This window comes from Hetaerina americana, unplaced genomic scaffold (genome assembly GCF_022747635.1).
Source record: "Hetaerina americana unplaced genomic scaffold, ioHetAmer1.1.p SCAF_3, whole genome shotgun sequence".
Lineage (NCBI taxonomy): Eukaryota > Metazoa > Arthropoda > Insecta > Odonata > Calopterygidae > Hetaerina > Hetaerina americana.
Genome location: NW_027286874.1, coordinates 104,268,408 through 104,281,989, shown reverse-complemented (window position 1 = coordinate 104,281,989; position 13,582 = coordinate 104,268,408).

Below are 13,582 nucleotides of genomic sequence, written 5' to 3'. Positions count from 1 at the left end.
ATCTAATTTCCATATTAATGCAATGAACGGCTTTCTATTATTACGAAAACCCTCGTCATTGAACACTTGAGTAGCAAAAGGAAACTGTTATTTTAAGAAACTTATAGATTCCCTATTCCACGAATATAGTTGAAATGCGTAACTATGCAGTTGAAATAGTTCGAAGTATTTTTTTCTCTCGCCAATTCGCTTTATCTATTCGTTTTAGACTGCAGTGGGATTCTAGATGCCCATATCTTCTAATTTATCACTTGTCTTCAATATTTACAGCCATCCCACCTAAGCCTTGCCCTAAAACTGCTCCCGGCGTATTTGTGACATCTGTGAATAATGCCCTCTTGGCTGCTGCGGCTGTGAAACTTGGAAACGGGCGAATAAAGCAATCCGTCATTTTTCCCGCGCTCGAAATAAAATTCCATCCCCTCCTTGGAAGAAGCAGGAGTGTAATTCATACGACTGATCTCTATTTCTTCGCCGTGTATCAGTCCCACGACCCGGCATGAAATTATTTATTACGCCTTTTAATTCCTTTTCAAAGTGGAAGAGAGAAGTGTATCGTATTGAGTACTTTCTTAAGAAAAAAAAACGTTACAATGTCAAATATGTAAACCGTCGATCCTGACGTCGCTTATATTTTTCAAAAATACTTCTTTCACTGAATGCGGGAGAGGATGCCACCGAGAATTGATTTCGGAATGCCTTAAGTGACTTTTTATTGGAAAGCTCAGCCTCTTCGAAGCAATACTTTAAAATTTCCTTCCATCCTTCCAGGACAGGAATAGCCATGCTATCATAAGTGCTTATTCTGTGACACCAATTATTTCTCTCCCATAAGAGAAATATTTCAGCTCCTTTGAACATCGAATTATTTTACCCAGCAGGCATTACGCCGCCTTCCCTCCCAAAGGGTGACCGCCCAGCGCCCTTATCTCCCTAGTCATTGTTTCTCCGCACGCATAAATCTTTATCGCCGGCGTGCCGGTGACCCTCCGACTCACATTCTCCTTCTTTATTTGCGCCGTAAAGCACGAAGATAGGCCGGCCAACCGTCCACTCTTTCATCTCCGGATCCCCGCAAACGCTTTTGAGGTGATTGCCGTTGATATCCCGGGCGCGCGCCGTTATTATCGCAGCGCAAGGGAGGCAATGACACTAGGTACCCATTGCTGTGTGTAGTTTATAGGTATGTACACGTATACATAACGGTAGGCGTGGCGCGGCGTGTTGGAGGGTAAATAGCCGCCGTTACGTGCGGAGTGAAGTTTTACTGGCGTCCTGCAAAGGAGGCGTATTGCCCGGGAGATGGAGGGAGGTATTTGCGATACTCCCCGCTCCTCTTCGCCCCTTCCTCCTCGCCTCTGCCGATGTTGTCCCTGCCCGAGGACCCCCCCCCCTCTGCCCCCTCCTTCCCCTGCCCCACCGACCTGGGAACACGTGGAAAACTCGAATTGGATGCGTCAGTCGGGTATGTCTTGTGCGATCTACCTCCCCGCATTTTCTTTCCTTCCCTTAGCCCAAGCGTCCCGACATCCCGCGCCCAGAAGGATGGAGAAGATGTTCAAGAAATATTAGGAAAATCCTTATTTATATAATGTTTGCATGTGTGTGTGTGTATATATATATATATATATAGTTGTGTACACACATATGTGTGTGCATGTTTATATATATATATATATATATGTGTGTGTGTGTGTGTATGTATATATATGTGTGTGTGTATATGAATGTATGTATATATATATATATATATATATATATATATATATATATATATATATATATATATGTGGAAAAACTTTGATATGGAGCGTAGCTATGTACGGCGCGGAAACGTGGTCATTGAAGCAGGAGGATAGACGTAGACTGGAGGCTTTTGAAATGTGGGTGTGGAGAAGAATGGAGAAGGTGAAATGGACAGAGAAGAAAACAAATGAGGAAGTACTTGGTATGGTGGGCGAAGTGAGGGGTTTGTTGGGAGCAATCCTATGGAGGCAGGAAAAGTGGATGAAGGGGGTGTTGACCGGCAGTGGGATGTTGAAGACTGTGATAGAGGGTAGAATGTTGGGCAAAAGAGGAAAGGGAAGGAACAGGATAGGGATGTTGGACGGGATGAAGGGCGGAAGAAAGTACTCAGAGATGAAGAGGGACCTGGTGTAGAGTAGAATTTATGGTTGTGTTTTGTTAGTAGTCACAAAATATTTGTTTGGTAGTTGTGTCCATCGAAAAACCTACCTTAACCGGTAGATTACCTTATAAAAAATATATGTGGGTCGCGGTATGGATGGTCGCGGATGTGGGTAGAGCGTTGGACTGCTGACCGAAGGGTCCCGGGTTCGATTCCCGGGCAAGGCACTCTGGGCACCTGCAGCTCCACCCCAGCTAAAGTGATTTTTAGGGTACCAGGTCTTCCTGGGAAACCATAACCGGCACAGGGAAAGGAACTGGCCCCCCTGCCCTGATGTGTGAATTTTCACACGCCGTATAGGGCTTAGTACTGGGTGATCTCTACCATCACCTACTAAATCGACCTTCGGGTTGATTACTGTGTTTATGGATATATATATATATATATATATATATATATATATATATATATATATGTGTGTGTGTGTGTGTGCATATATATATATATATTTATATATATATATATATATATATATATATATATATATATATATATATATAACATTTGGTTGGCACAATGGAACAAAAAATAAAATAGATAACACGTAAAAAGACACCCACATTTCTGAAATGCGAGTGTCTTTTTTTATCTATTTTATTTATATTTTGTACCCATGGTGCCGTCCAACTGATATATTGCTCTCTCTGGCGCTTTTACATTATCGATATATATATATATATATATATATATATATATATATATATATATATATATATATATGCATGGTGTGTGTACATATACACGAAGTCTTATCACAGGACGCCTGCTCCCACGAAATATACGCACTCACATGTGGAGCTAAGAAAGTCAATCCGTCGATCTATGTCAATAAGATCTCTCTAAAAAGGAATTATTACTTCTTGCATTAAGCTTTCATGATATTGTTAAAGTATTTTCAAGGAACACTTGTTACTGACAATAATTACCTGTAAAGAATGTTATTGTGCCCTCCTTTCGGATGCCTCACTGCCTACGAAGTTGGCCATGCCCATCGCCCGCATTAATCTTGCAGGCGAGCATTTATTCCAATCATTCTCAAGACCCTTGGGACTCTTTCATCGCAACTGTGGCGTGCAGCCGCATTCGTGGAGATAGCAAAAGGCCGCATTGGCTCTCAATACGGTTGGGTTAAAAAAAGAACTTGGGATCCCCTCAGAGGATCGCATCTTCCTTTCGGTGAGCTTAGAGTATATGGATCTTCGAGCATCATCTATCTCGGATCGTAACGCTCAATCAATGCCGAAATTTTCACCGCCTAATTTTTTTGCACACAGCTACCAATATTAAGGCCGCTTGTTTGTGTAGGGGTCTTTGTTCGAGAGTTATTAAGGGAATTATGTCCCAGGCTGCTTGATGTTATTTTTTCCTCTCCAAAAATCAAATTCAGCACGTTTATGTAATAATTTAATATTCCGTGAAAAATATATTACCCTAGTGGAATTAATTTAAAAACATCGAACGTTGTTCTCTTGTCCGTTCGCGGTTTAAATTTTTTATGATACACAATTTCACTACACCTTGATTGATGACTAAGAAAATGGCATTGCTTTGTTTTAACTTTAACATTTGCTATGTTCTCTGGAATCGTTTTGTTATATAAATGTGTCATAATTTTATACAACCACTCATGATTAGGGTAGATAGGTATCCTGAGAACAGTTGTCCTCAGGTTAATAAACAAAAGGATACAGAGTAGGGTAAATGATTACTTAGGGGATGATCAGTTTGGGCTTAGGAAGGGGAGAGCTACGCGTGATGCCACTGCAGTAACGAGCTTATTAATCGAGAGGAAAATAGAACACAACCAGGAGGTATTTGCCTGCTTCGTATATTTCGAAAAAGCGTTTGATAGAGTGAATTTGGAAAAACTAATGAGAATATTGCAGAAAATAGGAATAGATTGGAGGGAAATAAGGCTAATCCGCAACCTGTACATGTCTCCGACTGCTCAGGTGCGAGTGGGGAACGGGGAGTCCGGTTGGGCAGTGTTAGGAAGAGGTGTAAGGCAGGGCTGCCCATTATCACCGTTGCCGTTCAACCTGTATGCTGAGGAAATCATTAAAGAGGGATGGGAATACCTGGAGGTAGGAATGAAAGTGGGTGGGGAATTCGTAAAATAAGTTAGGTTTGCTGATGACCAAGCTTTAGTTTGTCAGTCAGCCAAGGGGTTGCAAGCACTGCTGAGTGAATTGGAAATTCATTGCGACAGGTATGGGATGAGAATCAATATTAATAAAACAAAGGTTAAACGATTTTCCAGAAAGAAAAAGGCTAAGCTAAACATTAAAATAGGAGGGCAAAAACTAGAGCAGGTAGAACAGTTTACGTATCTCGGTAGTGTTTTGGACCAACACGGTCAAAGTAGTAGGGACGTAAGGAGAAGAATTGCGCTAGGCAAAGAGGCTTTCACTAGGAGGAGGGAGTTGATGACGGGGACGTTGAGTAAGGATGGTAAGAAAAGACTCGTAAAAACGTTGATATGGATCGTAGCTATGTACGGCGCGGAAATGTGGTCATTGAAGCAGGAGGATAGACGTAGACTTGAGGCTTTTGAAATGTGGGTGTGGAGAAGAATGGTGAAGGTGAAATGGACAGAGAAGAAAACAAATAAGGAAGTACTTCTTATGGTGGGCGAAGAGAGGGGTTTGTTGGGAGCAATCCTATGGAGGCAGGAAAAGTGGATGAAGGGGGTTTTGACCGGCAGCGGGATGTTGAAGACTGTAATTGAGGGGAGAATGTTAGGCAAACGAGGAAAGGGAAGGAACAGGATAAGGATGTTGGACGGGATGAAGGGAGGAAGAAAGTACTCAGAGCTGAAGAGGGACCTGATGTAGAGTAGGATGTTGTGTTTTGCTAGGGGTCACAAATTATTTAATTAATAATTATGTCCATCCAAAAACCTACCTCAACCTGTAGATTACCTAATAATAATATATATATATATAATAATATGGGTCGCGGTAGTCCAGGGGGTAGAGCGTTGGAGCTGAGCGGAGGGTCCCGGGTTCGATTCCCGGGCAAGGCACTCTGGGCATCAGCAGCTCCACCCAAGCTATGTGATTTTTCGGGCACCAGATTTTCCTTGGAAACCATAACCGGCACGAGGAAGGAAGTAGTAGTAGTAGTTTTGAGGGGAGGCGACCGACAGCTAAGGTCATTTGCGCCATAGGGGATGGAAAGGATGAAGGGTGGAGAGAAACCCGGCGTCGGCATTAGCCTACTCTTTACGAAAGGCGCCAAGGGGTCCGCAGTTTAACGTCCCATCCGACGGACGGCGTACTCACTCAAAGTGCCCTCCACAAAGCACCTCAAGTAGGGATCGAGATACCTCTGAAAAATATTCAACACCGCCGGGATTTGAACCCGCGCCCTCACGGTGGGAAGCCAACGAGGAAGGAACTGGCGCTCCTACCCAGATGTGTGAATTTCACACGCCCTCCGGCTTAGTACTGGGTGTACTCTACCATCACCTACCAAACCGATCTTCGAGTTGTTTACTGTGCTTATGGCATCATCGATAAACCCTCCATCGAAGCTATCGAAGAAGAGTAACTTACACTTGAAATCTTCGGGGGTTTTAACGCAGCCACTAGCCCCAATTCTTTGGCCAAGAAATTACGTTGGGAAGGTTCGACCCTCCTCACAATTCTTGTGTTTGTCCTTTATATGTGCCTTTATCCCTTTTCCTTATATCTATATCCATGTGAATGAATATATGTAGATGAAACCCTTAATATATTTACATTTGTTCATTTCAAACGTTGCTGCTCACGTATTAATTATATTTACGTGAGGCAGAAAGACTCTAATTGATGGCGACATTTTTCCAACTTTTTGTTTCCGTGGACAGCCAAAATGAAGCAAACGCGTGCTTATCTAGGTGTATCAAATGTTCTAGTATAAAATCTCCTCCCAAATAGCCTAAGGATTTTGTTGTCGAATAAATGCGAACGTTTCACAAGAGCGGCTGGGCGTCATTTCCCGTTCCAAACCTCCACCGTGTGACGACCCCGGATCGGCGTTCCAATTCGGTCGTGTCTGCTGCATCGGCGCCGCCCTCCGGTCATTGCTCACTCTTCTCGCCCCATAACGCCGCGGGAGATATATTTCGGCCGTCGTGCTCGGGAGAATTTCCGAACGGAGATTCATCGCTTTAGTGGCCAATATGAAGTGCTAAGCGGAACTAATATCTGATGATTTTTCGTCCTTCGTCCCGAGTTAGTCCCTAATATAGCAGTTTCCACCGCCGATCCTGCATATATAAACTTTAAGGATATATGAGATGCGGCGCGGAGCGTCAATCGATTTTGTTAATATTTCAGCGCCTTTGGTTCGGCTGGGAAAGGTGTCGCCTCTGCGAGCCTACGGAGGGAGGGAGGGGCCGCTTTGTGATGAAAGTGAGAATTTTACCAAGTGGGGGGGGGGAGAAGAGCGGAAAAATATTTGTCCATAATGCAGTTGTTGGGGAGGGCGGGTGGAAATATGAGCCGGAGGGTGGAATGGGGAGGAGAGAGGTCTCGGGTCGCCGTTGGGAATTATACTCTGTGGAGCGAAAGGACTGGAGCCTCTTGTCTGTCATCAGTCGCACCCCCTACCCCCGGTTTTTAGTTTGATCCACTTTCACGGAATCACGAAAATTGGGTCATCCAAGTGAGTGACGCGCGACCGCAGTGTTGAAATTTGAATTGTTGCTGCGGCGAATGATCAAGCTTCTGAAAATACGCGATGCAAACTGCGCAATGTGCTTTGATAAATCCTATCGCATTTGAATTATTACGTTTATAACAAGTCATCACAAATGGGATTATTTTAGATTACAGTTATTCTACAAGGTTATTTCAGGTAATTGAAAAATGCGTTATATTTTTTGCGTGCCGCCTCCCCACATGTGTGTACTTAATATTATTTGAGAGCTCTAGATCTTAATAATGTAATGTGTGGTGCAGTGACCTCGTGGGATGTGGCGCAACGTGCTTGATGTGAATACCTATGACATACTATGTACGGTATCTCGTCATAACATCTTGTTCTTTTAAAGCCTTCCAAAATTTCATAGTGTTACAGGACGCCACGCCAGCTTATATGTACTCTTACATCGAGGGTCCCCGGTTCGAATCCCGGTCAAAGCGAATGGTTTTTTTACTGACGTTTTTTTTTAATTGCTATATTGTAACTGATGCAGTATTTCCCTGAAGCGATTTTTAAATTGGCCCGAGTAAAATATTATGAGGTGCTGATTGAGTGTGTTTTTTTTATTATGTTCTTCGTAATCAACTTGCAATGTCACGAAAATTATCCATTTAACAACCTCTTATGCTTAGATATTTTTATTTTCGCTTGTAAATTCACTTCAAAATATATGGATGGCTTGATTTAGATTTTGAAGCAATTCTGAATAAGTTGGGAAAGGACGCACATATCTGGACGGGTGTAAGAATTTTTCATTCTTTCCACGTCTAGCGTTCCTCTCAGTTGGTTGCGTGATGACCATTATGTTCCACCTCGTGCTCACAGCCGTGTGAGTGATGGCATGGGGTTAGAGCTCTCATCATGAGGGAAATCAGTGCAGTAAGGGATCAGCAAACCCACGCGAATGGGTCATATTTCGTGCACCGCCCCCGAATGAATCACTTATTACGTCATGGTCGTGCTCCCTTTCCGTCTCACTGAGGTGGAGCGGCGTCGTATGAATCGAATGGACGTCGGCCGTAGTGAAGGGAGAGAGAGACACGGAATCGATTCTCCGTGCGAAATCTTCCCATATGGAAGGCCCTCTCCGCCCGAACCACCCGCAGATTCCGGGCCAGCCTTGCTTCTTGGCCATGCCTCTCGGTCTTTTTTTTTCCATCCGTCTTCACCATGGCCATCCACGACGGCACGCCTAGCGCGGACCCTCCTATTGGTCGCCCATTCCTCTCTTTCCCGGTCGTTGAATTTGTTCGCCGCCCCTTCCCTCTCACTCGCCCGCCTCAGCCACCACGTTCCGCCCCTCCGGAAAGGCCGCTCCCCCGGGATCGTCGAGAGTCGCCTTCGCTCAGGGAAGCCTCGGAGGTCTTCTGACTGCCGAGGCACCTGAATATTAGTCAAAAGTGTAAATATCACATCCCGTTTGCTCAAAAAAGTATTCATTCACTATCAAGCTATCTTTAGCTCTTGCATTGGTTTCCGCAACATGAAAGAACTGTAAATGCACTAAGAAAGTAGTTCTCTTACTTGTAATTGAAGTGACTTCTTTGTGTAGAGAAAGCAATAATTGCTATTTTATGGTGCAATGACCCAAGGAGGCATTTCTTTTACTTTTGGTTCCGGGTTCCGTAGAGCCTAAAACAAAATGCAGGTGCTTGGAGTTGATTGAATCAGATTTTAACCGCGATAAAACATTGAAACAAGTCATTTTTCCTTTTTCGCTTTTTGAATAGTTTCACTGCAGAGACAGGAGAACATTTTCCTTTCGTTACCTACGATGGACTCTGAACTGAAAAAAAATCTTTGAATTTAATCTTAGAAATAAAAGTTCGTTCTCACTTCATTAGCGTTTGGCATATTTTCTTCTCAGTCTTTCTTTCGCTTGTCGTAGTCTTCAATGCCACGGCATACTTTAAGATCTATTCCTATTCTTTTTCTTTTATTTGTTTTCGGATTATTTCCCCCCCCCCCCGGGAATTCTGCGAACGGAACGAATAAAACGAAAATTATTCATGAATTTTTTAGAAATTTGAATTGAAAAAAAAAGGTATCGAAAGAAATCCATATGGATACGAGTGCCAGTCCATTTTTATATCCAGGTATGGACAACTTAAAGCAAGCGTCCGATTCACTCTGCCTAACTCGTTTCTTCTTTTTTTCCATCGTTCCCATTCCTCTCATTTACCTCCCTCCTCCCTGCGCACACCACTGCGACATGCTCGCGAGGGATTTCGGAAGTGGGAGGAAGAGGATTCACGGAGTGCAGGCGACTCTTAAAAATAATAAATATCGAGTATTCCCTTCGCGGGCGCACACACACACACACACACCAGGTCCTTCACCGCTTCCCCTCGGGATTCCCAACCTCCCAATCCGTCCCCCCGAAGGGGCAATCGCCGATGTCGGTGGAGCGGACGCTCGGACATTCCCCCGGGTCCGCTTAATTGAGAAGGGCGCCCCACATGACGAGAATAAAATCCTTGAATATCTCCGTCCATTTGGCTCCCCGACGTGCAATCTCTCATCTCCACTCACTGCAGTTTTCCATTGCCTCTCCTTCCTCTCCTGGCTTATACTCCTAGATACGAGACCGCCACCGTTTCGAGGGGAAACGAATTTGCTCGATCAAAAAAAAATAAAATGTTATTCTTTAATTTTGGACTCGGAGTTTGAGTTATTTCACTACCTCGTTGGACGGCATTTCGAATCACAGGCTAGACAATCATTTTATTGCACGGTTAATATTTTTATTCAAAACTACGATGAAAATTTGCTGATTTTTTTTCATCCAATCTCATTTGTAGACGCTTTGCCGTGTGGGAAATTGTTTTGTTGCATGGTTTTGTAGGATTTAATTGTTTCCGTTGCTTCTCATCAACTATATTTATTGTGTTTGTGTTCAAGTGGTTAAAAAAATTAAATTTCAAACTGCCGCATGTGTAATATATATATATATATATATATATAATCCGTATCCATTATCCATTTACATTGACACGGCAAACCGGGTTGACGACGTTCGCACGTGCAAATTCCAACTCGGATCTTATTGGTCTCTTTCGCCCAATTCAGCCGCTTTGGTGGTTGGCCACGTTGTTTCATTTTTCATAACTCCCCTAATTTTGATTGGACGTTCAGGCAGAGTTTATCCGAGGATTTCAATAAAGTATTCGAAAAAATTCTTGGGATAATAATGAAAAAACTGTTTTCAAGTTTTTTTTATCGAGAAATCAGGACTCTCACCTTAATTGCCCAAGTCCGCCAAATTGGAGACCTTTGCGATTACAGTTTTTCGCAGGATCCCCGTTATTTCTCGAGCAAATATCACCCCACCCAGACACACTTTGAAAGTTTGCCCATGGATATGATCCAAACTCGTAACAAGAGACATTGAGCTGGATTTTAACCCCGTATTTTTTTTATTATATTGGAAGGAGTGAGTATATTCGTCCATGTCCTGGATACTGAGTCACTCTTCTCGTGCTAACAATTCTATGACATAATATCATCGTTTTCTTTCATGCTAGCAAAGAATTTTTTTTAATGTTCCAACAAATTCTAATATTATACATGGTGAAATGCAATGTAGGTATTTTTAGAATTCATTTCTCGTTCAAATTTGCCATGAGGATGTGTTTTTGTTTAAGTTTTCACTGATTTTTTTGTGAAATAATTCTCTATGGTTGGTTTTCTCTCTATTTCATTATCCTTTCTTTTATAATTGGTAGATTCCCATTCCTCTGAATTTTACTAAACTACCATAATATAACCTCCAGGGTAGTTAGTTGTTCATAATTTTTCATTTTTTTCTACTTAAAACATTCTCATGAAACATTTCACATTTTCCATGCGAAATCTACCATTTAGTCACCTTCTATCATTCAATTATGTAACTATCTTCAAATGATTGCTCTATTCTATTTAATTCATTTCATATGGATTCTTTCCATTCTCTTGAATACATTTTCAATTTCTCATTCAATCTCTCATTCAATTTTTCCCTCCATATTATTTTCAAAAGACTTCACAATTGGCGATCGCTCTATCAGTATCATGTTTTGCATTCTTCTTCTGTAGCAGTATTGAATAAGTGAAATGACTCCTATAGCTGTAAACCGTTTACCTTTCAAAACGAAGCACAAATGAGGTTATTTGGCTAACACCATAAGTCAAAGGATGGGGTAAGGGTTAAAAAATGGATGAGAAAGGTAAATACGCATGCGTGTACTTAGGCCCAAAAGTAGCCGTCTTCAGCGTACTGCAGGTGAATCGTCACGACAGCACAAGTTGAAGTGAGAATGGGTTGAGAGCGGGAAGACGGGAGCCAATGGACTGAACTGATAGTTGAGGAGTTTGAGAAGTTTGGGTTTGCAGAGTAGTAGGTGAAGGGGAAGAGGCTGCACGATCGAGAAAACAACCGTTGATGAAGAGGGGGGAGAAGTGAAGAAAAGATTCTGATATTCACTTTGAAGTATAGATGTTTTTTTTACTTATTCAAATGTTTACTCACATAAAAAAACTCTCTTCCTGTTGTTCTATAACTTAAACATGTTACATGTTTAACATATCCTGCCTTTCTTCACAGAATGTTCATGGATGAATTTAGATAGTGTATTAAAGTTATCGTGTCAAAATCGCCGTTAAACTCAATTTTGGAGGAAAAGACTACTCTTTATTCAAGTTTGAACGGCAGTGTAAATGACTGGCATTGTCAGTGACAATGTGACTGTGAAATTGTACTCTATTAAATATGGAATGTAATGTGGGGTGAGTATTATAATATGCCATTTATTGCATTCAATACAGGCCTTGAATGTAATTTTTATGTTTCGAGAAGCTCCCATTCAAGATTTTCTAATGACCGTGTCTAGTGTCAAGTTCATGACTACGTATTTTTCAGGCTTCCGGTAGCTTTCCTTTTAACAAAATATTTTTAAGCTTATTCCCTCTTAGGGTTTTAATAAACAATATTTCAAGTGATCTCATCAGTTTGCCAGGTGCTCAACAAAATGCCAATCAACAATTTTATCTCAGAGTTTACTTTATATTTACTGTTTAATATCCTGAATATTTGGCTTGTTCTCTCATTTTCTTTGCTAAATGAATAAATTAACTGATATAAAAATTTTTAGCAACACCTTTATCAAAGTAACTAGTTAATTTTCCAAATAAAAAAAATTAAAGTGGAATTTGGTAAATTACATCGTGTAATATAAAGATAAATCGTGGCTAATGCAGCGGATTTATTCCAGCAGCATGTATCTAAACTCTACAAGGATTCCAATTCTTGATAAATAAACTTAAAGTAGAGTGAATATTTTTTTACTTCGTCTACACATCCCTCTAAAATCAATTAAGGGCTAGTTCTTAATTTCTGCGTTATAAGAATTGCGTAGCATATTGATTTCCATCAAAGTTTTCCTTCCACGATTTGAGGAAAACTATTGTTTTTTCGTCCCTGTGAAGACGTCTGGTTTTTAACACTGAGTGCACCATCATATACGACAATTTTACGGTGTACTTGCGCCATTGTACTTTCACGTCCAGACCCATATCCAGTTAAAGACATAACGCCGTTGCTCTATCCATCCACAATTTTACATATTAGTTTTCAGTAAGTTTTCTCCTGTCATCAGCATTAGGTTTATCGAATTCAAAGCACTTTTTTGAGGCAAAAGTTCCACAAATCACCTTTTATAGTTAAATAATGTTTTGCTGCTGGTGTTAAAGTGACTTTATATTTTTTTCCAGTTCGATGTGGTGATTTATAGATTGTGATGATAGTTGTAAATAAATTAATCAGCTTTTACTGTAGATGAGCACCCCCACCGAATATTCACATGCGTCCATGTACTATTTTTATAATATAAGTTGTAATCCTCATCATCCTTGGATATTCCAGCACTTGAGATTTCCGACTTTTTGTAATGACGGGCAAGCAATGAAGGAAAATATACCCTCACGAAATATTTTATATGAATTACTATAAAGTTTTGATGATATTAAAAATATGGTATCGCAATTTTGCTTGGATCATAACTTATAAAAATGTCCTTTTCATATCATTGCTCAAAATATTTTCTCCTGGCATTAAAACGCTTCCATTGTGACTAGCGCTGTTCTACAGGTATTTGCGCAAATGGGAAACATTTTTTATGAGATTTGAATCAAAAATTTAAATTTTATGTGTTTTTTTAAATTACATCACTAGTAAAATAAGATTTTTTAATGCTTTTTTTTTAATATACTGCCTAGAAGAAAACAGTTTTGGATTATTTCTCGAAAAATTCTACCATTGATTTTTATTTTGGCGCATTAAATAATTTGTAGTAACACGAGCACGTCACCGATACCGCATTCTTATTCCGGGGGAGATAGCCCCATAATTCGGTGCAAAGAATCGATGTTTCTTTGCTAAAAACAGAAACAGTTTCGTGTTAAAAGAAAGAAAGATGTCTTGTTTCAGTATCAGGTAACTTTATGTGAACTTCGGGAATATTATTTTATTTTGGTCTTGATGAGAATCCTGTTTACTTGGAGCAAAATTTTCCGTTTCCATAAAAACCATCATCTCCCGTTCTCCTCCGCCTCTTCCTACTGACAACCGGCGCGCCCCCTCGCGTTATCTCTCCCGATGTGCGCCATTTCTTTGGCTCGAGCAGCAATCAGGACCGCCTCGGAGGATCGCTTCGAGGAGTCGCTCCACCC